Here is an 11868-nt window from a genome sequence, read left to right on the forward strand (position 1 = left end):
CACAAGTGCAAAACAACAGTAAACAAATTAGTCACATAACCTGAATCCACTCAATAATAACATGAGGGTTTCGATTTGGGGGTGGTCGGGTTTGGAGGAGGCGATGAAGACTAGTGTTGGCGACTGAATCAGAACCATCGGCTGACTACGAACACAGAGAGAAACGAAAAACCTACCGAAACCTTAAACACTTCGGCGACTGAATCAGAACCATCAGAACCGTCGCCGGCCGTGGTCTTCTCAGAGACACCGCCAGTGGCAGCCTCCGATACCCGCACCTGTGCAAAACAAGAAAACAATCGCCGGTCGTGGTCTTCTCAGAGATTTGTTTTCAGACACCATCTAGATCCCGCTCCGTACACAAACCTGGGTCCCATTTTCGGTTTTTAGCTATTTGTATTCGAGAGAGAGGAGATGAAGGTGGGGTCGGATTTGGTGGTTATTCGGCGGCGATGGTGGTCACAGATGGCGGTGGTAGCCATGGTTGTGGTGGTGTTTGTTACAGAGAGAGGGGGGGAGGGGGAAGAGGGAGTACTGAAGAGTGGTGTGGGGTGGATGTTGATGGTGGCGGTGGTGAGAAGGGGGAGGAGGTGGCGGTGGTTCTTGTGGCGGCAGAGAGGAGAGAGGGAGAGAGAGGGGTGGTGGTGTAGTGGGGATTATAGAGAGAGCAGAGTTTATAAAGAATGTGACAAATGACCATTTTCCCCCTGAGAAAAAGGACAAAATAGCAGGCTATTTTTGAAAAATCTGAGTTGATTTTGTTTTTGGACTAAAATGGCAATAAAAGTAAAACCACAGGGACCCAGATTTAAAAAATTTGAGATTTGGACTAAAATGGCAAAGGTGCTCAAACCACAGGGACCAAAATGGTAGTTTACTCAAAATGAAAATAATAAATTAATTATTTTCTTTATAAATAACAACAATGTCAACCATTTTTTACACAATTTCTTTACCAAACTCTCTCTTACTTTTATACAATCTCAGTTATTTTTTTTAAAACCTCTCCAACTTTTATAAAACCATGAATCCATACAACCCAAATAACCTGAATCCAAACCTTTTCTCGGTACTCACCTATACTCCAACACTCGATCCGAAATCTAGTATTTTTTTAGTTAGATTTTTTTAAGTTATGTAATGATTTTAACTAGATTTATCACCCGCCGCGATGCGGCGGGGATCCATTTCATATGCATCACAGGTGATAAAACCCAAGTGTTTGTTACATCAACGTTCCATAAAACATCGCCTAGCCTATATATCAAGAATGTACAAAACGAAGTTGTATAAAATGTTTTCCTGCAGAATGTTTATCAGAACTTGGCATGCTAACACCTAAAACTCATGACAAAGATGAGGTTAGAACTGATGGCAAAGATGAGATAGGTCAATGACGGCAGGCAGTAACAGCTGCACACAGTTAGCGTTGGCAATGAATTGAATCGAGATTGCGTTGCAACTGCAGCACCTCTAATGATCCCCTCTCTTTTGGTCGATTAAAGCACCAGCCAATGCCCTTAAGAAGATGGGCACTGCAAAATCAAAACACCAAGACTACAATCAAGAAGCCAATATTTGATATAAACATATGATTTACGGAGATGTGCATGAGCCACAGCTACAAGGCCCTAAGCACGTTTTCCAAATCGCTACCCACACATACCCAACTGATCCAAAATGCCCGCCAGCACAATGAACCTGACACTAAAGGGTAGATAACTTAGATTTTTCCTAACTAGTAGCTTGATGGTTACAGTTTGTAGATGCTACTGTCAATGTTATGTTGAAACTGATATGTTGTATTTTTGTTAGCAGCCTTGCTTAGCACCTTTCTAAGTCTTGGCTGCTGTTTTAGTAATGAAAAATTCATTTGCCATTCAAAAAATAAAGTTATTAATTTGGCACTTAAGTAAACACAAAGACCGTCAAACATCATAAAAATACACCCAACCTAGCCTCACATAGATTTTGATTAAAAAAGATAAAATAATATCTCCAAGACACATAAATCCAAATACGGTACTCACAGAACTAAAACAAAAGTCCAATTTTGTGTCTTAAAATTGGAGTTTTTCCATTATTATTTATTAAACCTGATTCATAATTTTTTTCCCTTTAATTAATGCCCATTGACAAATATGGAGATGAAGTACAACTACAGTCATGGAGAATCTGGGGACTATGAAGTGTGGACATTTCAGATCACTAAAAAATCTCCATGTACGTATGTTTATGTGCATAGTATAACTTTATCAACTACATCACCTCCATGTTTATAAAGTCACGTATTTTTTTCTATTACAAATCAAATCAGCCACAAACTCATTTAAAAATAATAAAACAGGGTATAAAACTCACCTTTAACGTACCCTTTGAATACCTTACAAACTCACAGTTTGTAAACTATGATTCGGCCCCGAAACCAACCCCGAATCACTTGAACATGGCGTCCTGTTTATGATCTTTTCTGGCAGACGCTACTATCGCTTATAATGGTTGTTTAGAAACTGTTAGCAGTCGCAAAGCACTCCCACACAAATGTCAAAGATCCCGACTTGTTGCTGCATTGTTCCTCATAATTCGACCCATAATCGATCCCAAAACTGCACCTGATCACACATTTACTGTTCTGTTACGCTAGTCATTACCCCTACTATCCGATGTTATTTGACCACCGTTTGCACCTGATTACACATCGTTGCTATCCCATTTGTTGTTCTGTTACGCTAGCCGTTACCCCTACTATCCGATGTTATTTGACCACCGTTTGCAGCTCCGAGGCACCTCCCACACAACCACGAACAACCCACATTGCTGCTGCCTCCATACACCATGATTTGCTCCCGAAACTACCCTAGGACGCATGACAATGTTGTCTCATTCAGTGCCCTTTTATGGCAGATTTCTGTTGCCGTTCAGCATTGTATATTGGCCACCAATCATTTCCCGATTCAAGCACCACATTGCGGCATCATCGCGGTCCGTGGATCATATCTTTTCCGATTAGTACTGTGATTAAGAATATCTTTTGAAAACTATAAGTTTTGGTATCCTTCAACTTATTTCCATCTACAATCAAATCCCTAAATCAGTAAATTGTGACAAATTATTGATGCAAACAGTGTATTTTATTTTATTTTTTACTTTATTATTACTAGGGTAAAACCTAGATATTAAATTTATTTTTGGAATAGCAATCTTTTTTAATGGGAAATCTCTTTTATTCCCGTTCTTTGTGGGACTTAACCCAAGACCTCCCGGAGGTGTTTAAACCGATTGGCGTCAAATTCGTGAACAATGAAACACCTATAAGTAACCTAACAATAACCAAAGTTCAGGATTCCCCTAAAAAATAAAACCAAGTTAGGTTTGCAATTTACTAAATCGTAAATCAAAGATGACCTCAATTTAAAGTCAGTGAACAAAATTGAAGTTTAGCAATAAAATAAACCTAAGATTGAAACAGCTAATAAGCAGCTACATGAGAACTTCGATGAACAGAACTCCGCAAAAATCCAATTAAAGCATTACCCTAACCTGGTTTGGAATCCGCCGGCCGCTTCAATCAACGATGATCAGCATCAGCAAATGGAAGACGATCGGTAGCGACGGCGATGCCAATCGGTGTTGATCACCAGCAGATATGGAAGAGCGTCGGTTGTGGCGGTGGTGGTCTGGTCGGTAGCCTGCTCTGGTAGGGAGAGAACGAATGGGTCGGATAACAATCGCATGGTTATTGGAATGAAGATTGAACTTACAAAACTACCCCCAAATACTGTAGCAAACCGATGTTATCATTTGATATATATAATAATAATGTTTAAGTTATATAATGGTTTTAATTTTTAAGCTATGTAATGTTTATTTTAAGTTATGTTTAAAAGATATTGAATTTTATATAACAAAAAAAACAAAATAAAAAAAAACGGGGAGGTAGGGCTGTTCAAAAAGCTCGCGGCTCGGAGCTCGCTCGAAGCTCGCTCGGATTTAGCTCGGAAAAAGCTCGCTCGATTTGGCTCGGTTTAAAAGTGAGCCGAGCCGGCTCGGCTCGGTTAGAAAGTGAGCCTAGCTCGGCTCGGCTCGTAACGAGCCGAGCTGGCTCGGTTCGGCTCGCTTTGTAGCTCGGCTCAGTTTAGCTCGAATTATTTTACTTATAATAAGTTTTAATTTTATATACATTATAATATATTACAAAAAAAACTGATTATTATTTACATGTATATAGGTTTGTAATTTGATATTTATGGCATATTTGAAGATTGATTATCATACTAATGAACTAATATTGTATTTTATTGAAATTAAAACTTATTTTGCATTGTTAAACTTGATTTTGGTTTGAATTGTATTAGGTTGAACTTATTTTGAATATATTCTTTTAAATTATTGAATAATATTTTAGGCTATTAAATTTTAAGAGGTATATATTAGTTTTTTTTATAAAATCGAGCCAAACCAAGCCGAGCCGAGCTAGCTCGGTTTAAAACCAAGCCGAGCCCGAGCTTAGATTTTCAGCTCGGTTTCAAATCCGAGCCGAGCCGAGCCAGCTCGGTTTATAATCGAGCCGAGCCCGAGCTTGGCCTGGCTCGGCTCGACTCGGCTCATGAACAGCCCTACGGGGAGGCTTATTATCAACACCCTAGGTCCATCACTTGGGTGGGTTGATAGCCCACTGATAACATGGCCACCTACGTGGAGGTGCATCCCCAAATGATGGGGCTTCTCCACACCCGAAATCCTTACTTTTTCCTTCAATAATAAACCACTTCAAACCTTCACTTCATTATTCACCTCGTCACCAACATTTTTATTTTATTTAAACTATATATATTTGTATAATCTATTTTATTTTTTACGTTATTTTTAAAAATTATAAAAAAATTTAAAAAATAATTTTGAAAACTAGATAATCCAATAAAATAACCCACACTTACAACAATTATATATATATATATATTATATATATTGATTTCGATGGAGAATGAATAGTAACTTTATTTTTAGAGTAAATTACGTTTTTGGCCCCTGCGGTTATATCACTTTTACTATATTAGCCCAAAATAAGCATTTTTAATATATCTGTCCTCATGGTCTCTATAACTAACCATTTTGGCCCCTAAGTCTAACCATTTTAGCCCTCATTGTCTCTATAACTAACCATTTTGGCCCCCATGATCTCTAGACTTAGGGGCCAAAATGGTTAGTTATAGAAACCATGGGGACAGATATGTTAAAATTTTTTATTTTGGGCTAATATAGTAAAGTGATATAACCACAGAGGTCAAAAACGTAATTTACTCTTATTTTTATAATAATATATAGTTTCTTATTATTTTATTAGTTTATTATTTACTATATTATAATAGTTTATTATTATATTTACGTTTAATAACATATTTTTTTAAACATCTATTTCCTTTACTTTTCTTAATAATCGTTTTCTTTCTTTTTTTAACATATATTAATTTATCGATTAATTTGATACTTTTTTAATAAGTTATGTTTATCACTTTTTTCGAAAAACTTAAGTACGTAGTTGTGCTTGATTTCTTTTCCTGACATTCCGGTATAAGTTTTGTTAAAACGAGGTTATATTCAAAATAAAGTATTTATTTGTTATCATAAAACGATACGATGATAAACTAAATCGTTCTAATGGTTTGACTTTCTAAACAATATGCTTTATTTTCAAATCATGTTTGTTTTACATTATTATTTGCTCGGTTTCGCCGTAACGCGCGATATGAAAAACTAGTTTAAATAAAAATCTAACTTAATATTAGAGGTTGTATGAATTTGGTTTAGGTTTAATTAAAAGTAACCGTTTAATAGTATTTGGATTTTTAAAAGTTAGTTTTTTATAATATTACTGTTCAAAAACTACACGCGTGACCCGAAAACACTAGTCTGCTTAAGCGGACCGACGACTCATCAACCTCAATTGTGCAAGTCCGGATGATGCTCGGTAAGAAAGTGAGCGTAGCTCGGCTTACTTCGGATTATTTTACTTTTAATGTATTTTATTTTTATACACTTTATAATATATTACAAAAAAAACTGATTATTATTTACATGTATTTATGATTGTAATTGTATGTCTAGGCCATATATGAAGGTGGATTACTATGCTTATAAATTTATATTTTATTTCTTTGAAATTTGAAACTTATTTTGTGTTGTTGAACTTGATTTTCGCTTGTAATGTATTAGGTTGAACTCATTTTGTATATGCTCTTTTAAACTATCAAATAATATTTTAGACAATTGAACTTTGAGAGCTATGTATTAACTTTTCGTTTTAAATTCGAGGCAAACTAAGTCGAGCCCGAGCTTAGATTTGCAGCTCGGTTCTAAATCTGAGCCGAGCCGAGCCAGCTCGGTTTTAAATCTGAGCCGAGCCGAGCCGGTGAGCCCAAGCTTGACCTAGCTCGGCTCAGCTCATGTACTGCACTACTCCATTCACCAGTCAAATCTTGTTACTACTATTTATGAAGAGTTATAATTCATATAGATAAAAAATTATTTGACTATCACGAGTAACGACCGTTTTAAAATACAAATACATATACACATACACATAAATTCAAATATAAAATTGAAAAATATAAGGATTAAACAACATGTTCCATGTTTCAAACCGTAACAATGGTTCGAACAGGAGTACAAGATGCTTCAGGGGCTCGCCCACACTGTCCCTTCAATCCACCAATCGTTGTGAGTATACTCGATCCTTTTTTGCTTTATGTACTTTTGGGTGTTACATACGTTACTTATTCTAAAATACATCGAACACACTACGCAATACTTTTAACGCTAACCGTTACCGCATATTATACGTGACTAAATGAATGCTTGTTTGTTATGTTTACACATGGAATGATGTCTACCTGCCTTAGCAACGATAGTACTATAGTTTGGACTCAGCACCTGTTCACTCAGGGGTTGTTAAGGACAATTAGTTACATGGCTCACTGTGGTGAGTGTGTATCGCGAACTGCCTTGGGCAGTCAACCCGCGGTCATTGGTATCGATAGGTTCATGTCGATAACTAACATGCCTCATTTCACATTGTGTACGTGCTGGTTATGCGTAATGGATTTCGAACTCTATTATATCTATTAAACTTGTATGCTCACCTTTACACTATGTGTATTGACTTTTACTTTAACGTATAGGTGCTTAGGATGCTTATTTGCTTACTTTGCTCTGAAATCGAGGCTAGGAAAGACCTAGGTCAACAATAAACAATTGTCTGTAATAAAAATCTGAGTTGTCGGAACAGAACAATTTGACTAGATCTTTTCTGTAATAATTGTATTATCATTTATGACATGGTATGAGACGTGTTGCTTTAAATATTTGGTAAATATAGTTGTTATGGAAACTTCTGGACAATCTGTTTCGCTCAGTGCCGCGCCCCGATGATTCCGCCATCGGTTGGGGTGTGACAGATTGGTATCAGAGCCATAACTATAAGGAATTAGGTAAGACTCGACCTAGTCCGGGTCGATGTCTTAGAAATGACCTAGTCTATAATTAGGTACCAACAGACCGACTTGTACGTATCCTTTAGGGATTATGTACGAGCTTACTTGCTATTCCCCGCTTCTAAATTTTAGGAAGAAAGGGCGGAATAGGTCGAGATTAGGTGTGAAAGCCACAAACTCTCAACTAAATTGCTTATTCGCCCCGCATTTTTTCTATAAACACGAGGATTTGCGTTGAATCAGGAGTGAAATCCATACTTTGACGCAGGTTTTCGTCTCTATTTTTATTAAAACAGGAACAAAGTTGTTAAGTTAGGGGTGAAACCCGAATCTTGACAACTTGTTCTGTCCCCTATTTTGCTTTACAAAACTCTCACCCAAGTCTCGACAGACTCCAACGGCTTGAAGTCGCACTGAAACTGGAAGGATGCGTGCCATTCGCCTAGATTCGAGGCGAGAGAACAGTCCCGAAGGCCAAAGTGTGTACCAAGAGTCCTTGTGAATAGTCGAATCACTTTGGTTAGTCAAAGTCTAACTAGCCGCAGACAATCTAACGCCTTTTTGCTTCCTCCGATCTCACGACACTCACTACACCACACTACCAAATCGCTACCGATCGTGGAACGACCTTACGCCATACTGTTTGCTAAGTTATTCGATTATACTATACTACTCGCCATATTATTCGCAATCGTTATTCTCGAATGCGCGCAGGCTTTGAATGATAGGTTTCTGTATTCTGACTGCCTCTGTATGCTTCTAGGCAAATTACGTGCTGATGTGTTTCCGTGTTTCTGTGCCTTACGTGCTTATGTGCTTTTGTGCATATGTGAATATGTGATTATGTGTCTATGTGCTTACATGATTATACGTGTCCCTAAGCTTTAGTAGTATTAGGCGTGTGAGGTGAGATTCGACTATGTTGTGTCTGAAACCCATGGCGATGTCTGTTGCAGACAATGTCGTCATCTGGACCATCATCTAGACCCCGTCACCCCCGAGTTACCCGCCAAGAACAGAGAGACAAACGCCTCGCTGCCATGGTTGCTAAGCAAGTAGCAAAGACTGTTCCTCAGATAGTGAGTGAACTGTACGAAAACATGAGCAAATCGTCCGAAGAGTCCACGGCCGAAGCTCCCAAGACTACCCCTAAAGCTGCTTTCAGCTTCAAACAGTTTGATGTGCGTGTAGTGTAATGTAATTTAGATGTATATTTAAGCCCTTTTTACACTTTTAGCCAAGTTTTAAATTTATAAAACACGATATTTACTAACACTAAACACACATATGGGCAAGTGCACCCATCGTGGACGTAGTATAGTGTTGGTAAGATACCGAGGTCGTCCAAGGACACAAGAGCTTTTAGTACCGGTTTATCCTCAACGTCTAACCAAATCAAAATGTTAGAAAAGATTTTTAAAGTAAGAAAATAAAAACTAACTAAATGCTGAAAATAAAATAAAAATAAAAACAGATAGACAAGATGAATCACTTGGATCCGACTCGTGTATTAGTATAACCTTTGATTATTTTCGCACTTTTGCACTTGTTTAAGAGATTATCTTAGTTATTGTAGTAGGCCCCTCTTTTGAAGGCGACGTTACCCTCAACCCAGTAGTTTGAGTCAGCAAGGATACAATCCTAAAGGGTCGGATTATTGAAAGATAATGAATTAAGTTATTAATGCAAATTATGGTAGGCCCCTCTTTTGGAGGTGACGTTACCCTCGACTAAGTAGTCTGAGTCAGCAGGGATACAGTCCTAAATAGTCGGGTTATAGTATTAATAGTAGTTAACTTATGAGGGGGTCAAAGAGTTTGGATCCCCGCCATCCAATACCTATGAGCATTGAAAGATATCCTACTAAATTTGACCCAGGTCCCTTGCAGGACCTCTAAACGCTGAACAAGGGCAAGACCCTTACCAAACCGTTCTCTTAACCCCCGACCAGGTAGCCAACATACCTCCATATAGACCGTGGAGATATGAATGGTGAAAATCTTTTATTTTATATAGACAGTAAAATAATGCCAAGACACCACGGACAAACGATAAGGAAAGATCACCTTCAACATAAGCAATTAGTTATTAAAGTCATTAATACAAAACCAAATAAAAGTGCAAAAGATTAAAAATAAAAAGTATTATACTAAACACTTGTCTTCACCAAGTGATGTAAGAGACTTAGGCAAACATGGCCTTGATTGTCAAGAACTCTTACGATCAATCTTGGATCCCGAGACGACTCACACACTCTATGATGGACAATGGATGATGGTGGTGGATGATGGTGTTGTGATGGTGGTGGGTGGTGGATGAAGTGTGAGAGAGGTGGTGTGCCAAGGGATGAGGTGCAATGAAACCAAGCACTCCTATTTATAGGCTGAACAGAAGGCTGGCACGGCCCCGTGTCCGCTGGACACGGCCCTGTGCCTGTCTGACACTCTCTCTCTTCATTAATTGTAATTCGCAATTACAATTAATGCGCCTGCTGTACTTTCGTCACGCCCCCGTGTTCACTGGGCACGGCCCCGTGGTGGGTAATAGAAGCTTCTATAGGTTTGTCTTTTCTGCTGCTTCTTGGGCACGGCCCCGTGCTGGCTGAGCACGGGGCGTGTTCAGTCTTCTGCCTTCTCTATTTTGCTTGTGAGGATGCTGTTGAGGGGGTCGGGCAATCCACTTATGTTCCTTTTCTTGTATTTATGTTAGATTTAGCTGTCTTTTTGCTTCTTTTGTGAATTTAAGCTCATTTAATCCTGAAAATACAAAAGGAAGACAAAAATATTCTTTTTCCAACATTAGTACTTAAAAAGGGTTAGTTTTATGCCTCATTTGATGTAATTTATATGTTGCATTTTACACACATCAAATACCCCCACACTTGAATTTTTGCTTGTCCTCAAGAAAAACTCTTTAATACGTGGCTTACACTCCCAAATGGAATGGGTAGAAGAGAAGTTTTTGGCTTGTCATAGAGTGTCGGGAATCCAAGATCTTTTTGGTTTTATTTTTATTTATTTACAATCCTATTCGTTATGATTTATTTAGAATGTTTCATAGGAGAAATTACTTATTTGGGCATAGCATGCCTTTTTAAAATTCCATTTATATACAAGTTCACATACCTCACAGGAGAAATCACTCACACTCGGCCGAAGGTGTATTTTTAGTGAATCACTCGAGAGCGGCGTGGAACTTATCCCTACCATAGGCTTGCCAAGCAATCAATCCTCCTCCTTTTTAACTTGTTACCTTTGTAAATATCAAGAGGACTTTTTGGGTAAAGGCTTGGGCTAAAGGTGGGTAGTTGGGTTAGTGGTTAGTAGAAAAGGGCGAAAAGCGTAAAAAGCGTCGGTTTTCGTAAAACATTTTGTTTTAGTGACTTTTTATTCTTAATGAAGTATTTCTTCAAACAAGCTTCTGTTTTAAGAGCTTTGTTTGTTTATTTCTAACTTCATCATTTTTTTTTTAGTCACACGAAAACCGAGCTTGTTACTAAAATAAAGGGTAAAAATAAAAAGGGTTTTGGTGGGTAAAAGGGTTTTAGGGTAAATAAATGAAAAGTTTAGGCTCAAAGGGGTTAACTAGGGGGAGTTTTTGGGTAGGTGAAAAGAAAAATAAAAATAATGGTTTTCAAAGAAGAAGGGTTAGTCCTAATGCCTCCATCATTTACTTACTTGGGTTTAAGTTGGTAAGGACCGGGAATGAATCGTCGTGGCAAGTTCTAGAGTCGTAAGAACCAAGCGGTTATTCACACAAGAAACGAAAAATGAGCATTTAGTCTAAAGATGTGTATTTGTATGCTCAATAAAGGCTCAAAACTCACTTTTTGTGGGAATGGGTTTTTCTATGTGATCAAGTATATATAATCGAATTTTAACTAAGCTTGTCATGTCGTTTCATAATTTTCTTATGTTAGTTATTTTTATCACGACGCTATCGGTTGTAAACTTACAAAAATATAACCTTATTAATCTTAGAATTCCCAAGTTAAACTTTAGACAAGTAAAAAAATGAAAAAAATTTTTGAAAAAAAAAAATTGGGGTGATTAGCAGGTCCAATAGAGTTTTGTGTAAGGCTTGTTATTAGGACTTGCAACATTTCAAGGTTTTAGCATCCCCCCCACACTTAAATTACACATTGTCCTTAATGTGTCCCAAAAATAAATTTTTAGGTTGATTGAATGTGTAACATGGTGTTTAAAAGCAAAAATTTATGTTACTAGCAGTCTGGACACGGCCCTGTGGTGAACTGCAAGTAATGAAAACTTACAGAAGGTGGACACGGGGGCGTGTTGGCTAGACACGGCCCCGTGTCTGGCAAAAATCTGCAGGAAAGTAACCAAACAGCAGGTCTGGGAGGTGAGCACGGGGGCGT

General features: G+C 37.9%; 1 long non-coding RNA gene across 1 annotated transcript; it reads right to left on the bottom strand.

Annotated features, from left to right (window-relative positions):
- Window positions 1–1141: 1141 nt before the first annotated feature.
- On the bottom strand, window positions 1142–3778 carry LOC110899406. Its single transcript, XR_002570249.2, has 3 exons — window positions 3541–3778; window positions 2362–3072; window positions 1142–1535 (listed from the first exon to the last, which is right to left on the bottom strand). It is a non-coding gene; the product is annotated as an uncharacterized LOC110899406 (long non-coding RNA).
- Window positions 3779–11868: the final 8090 nt, after the last annotated feature.

This window comes from Helianthus annuus, chromosome 13 (assembly GCF_002127325.2).
Source record: "Helianthus annuus cultivar XRQ/B chromosome 13, HanXRQr2.0-SUNRISE, whole genome shotgun sequence".
NCBI classification, from domain to species: domain Eukaryota; kingdom Viridiplantae; phylum Streptophyta; class Magnoliopsida; order Asterales; family Asteraceae; genus Helianthus; species Helianthus annuus.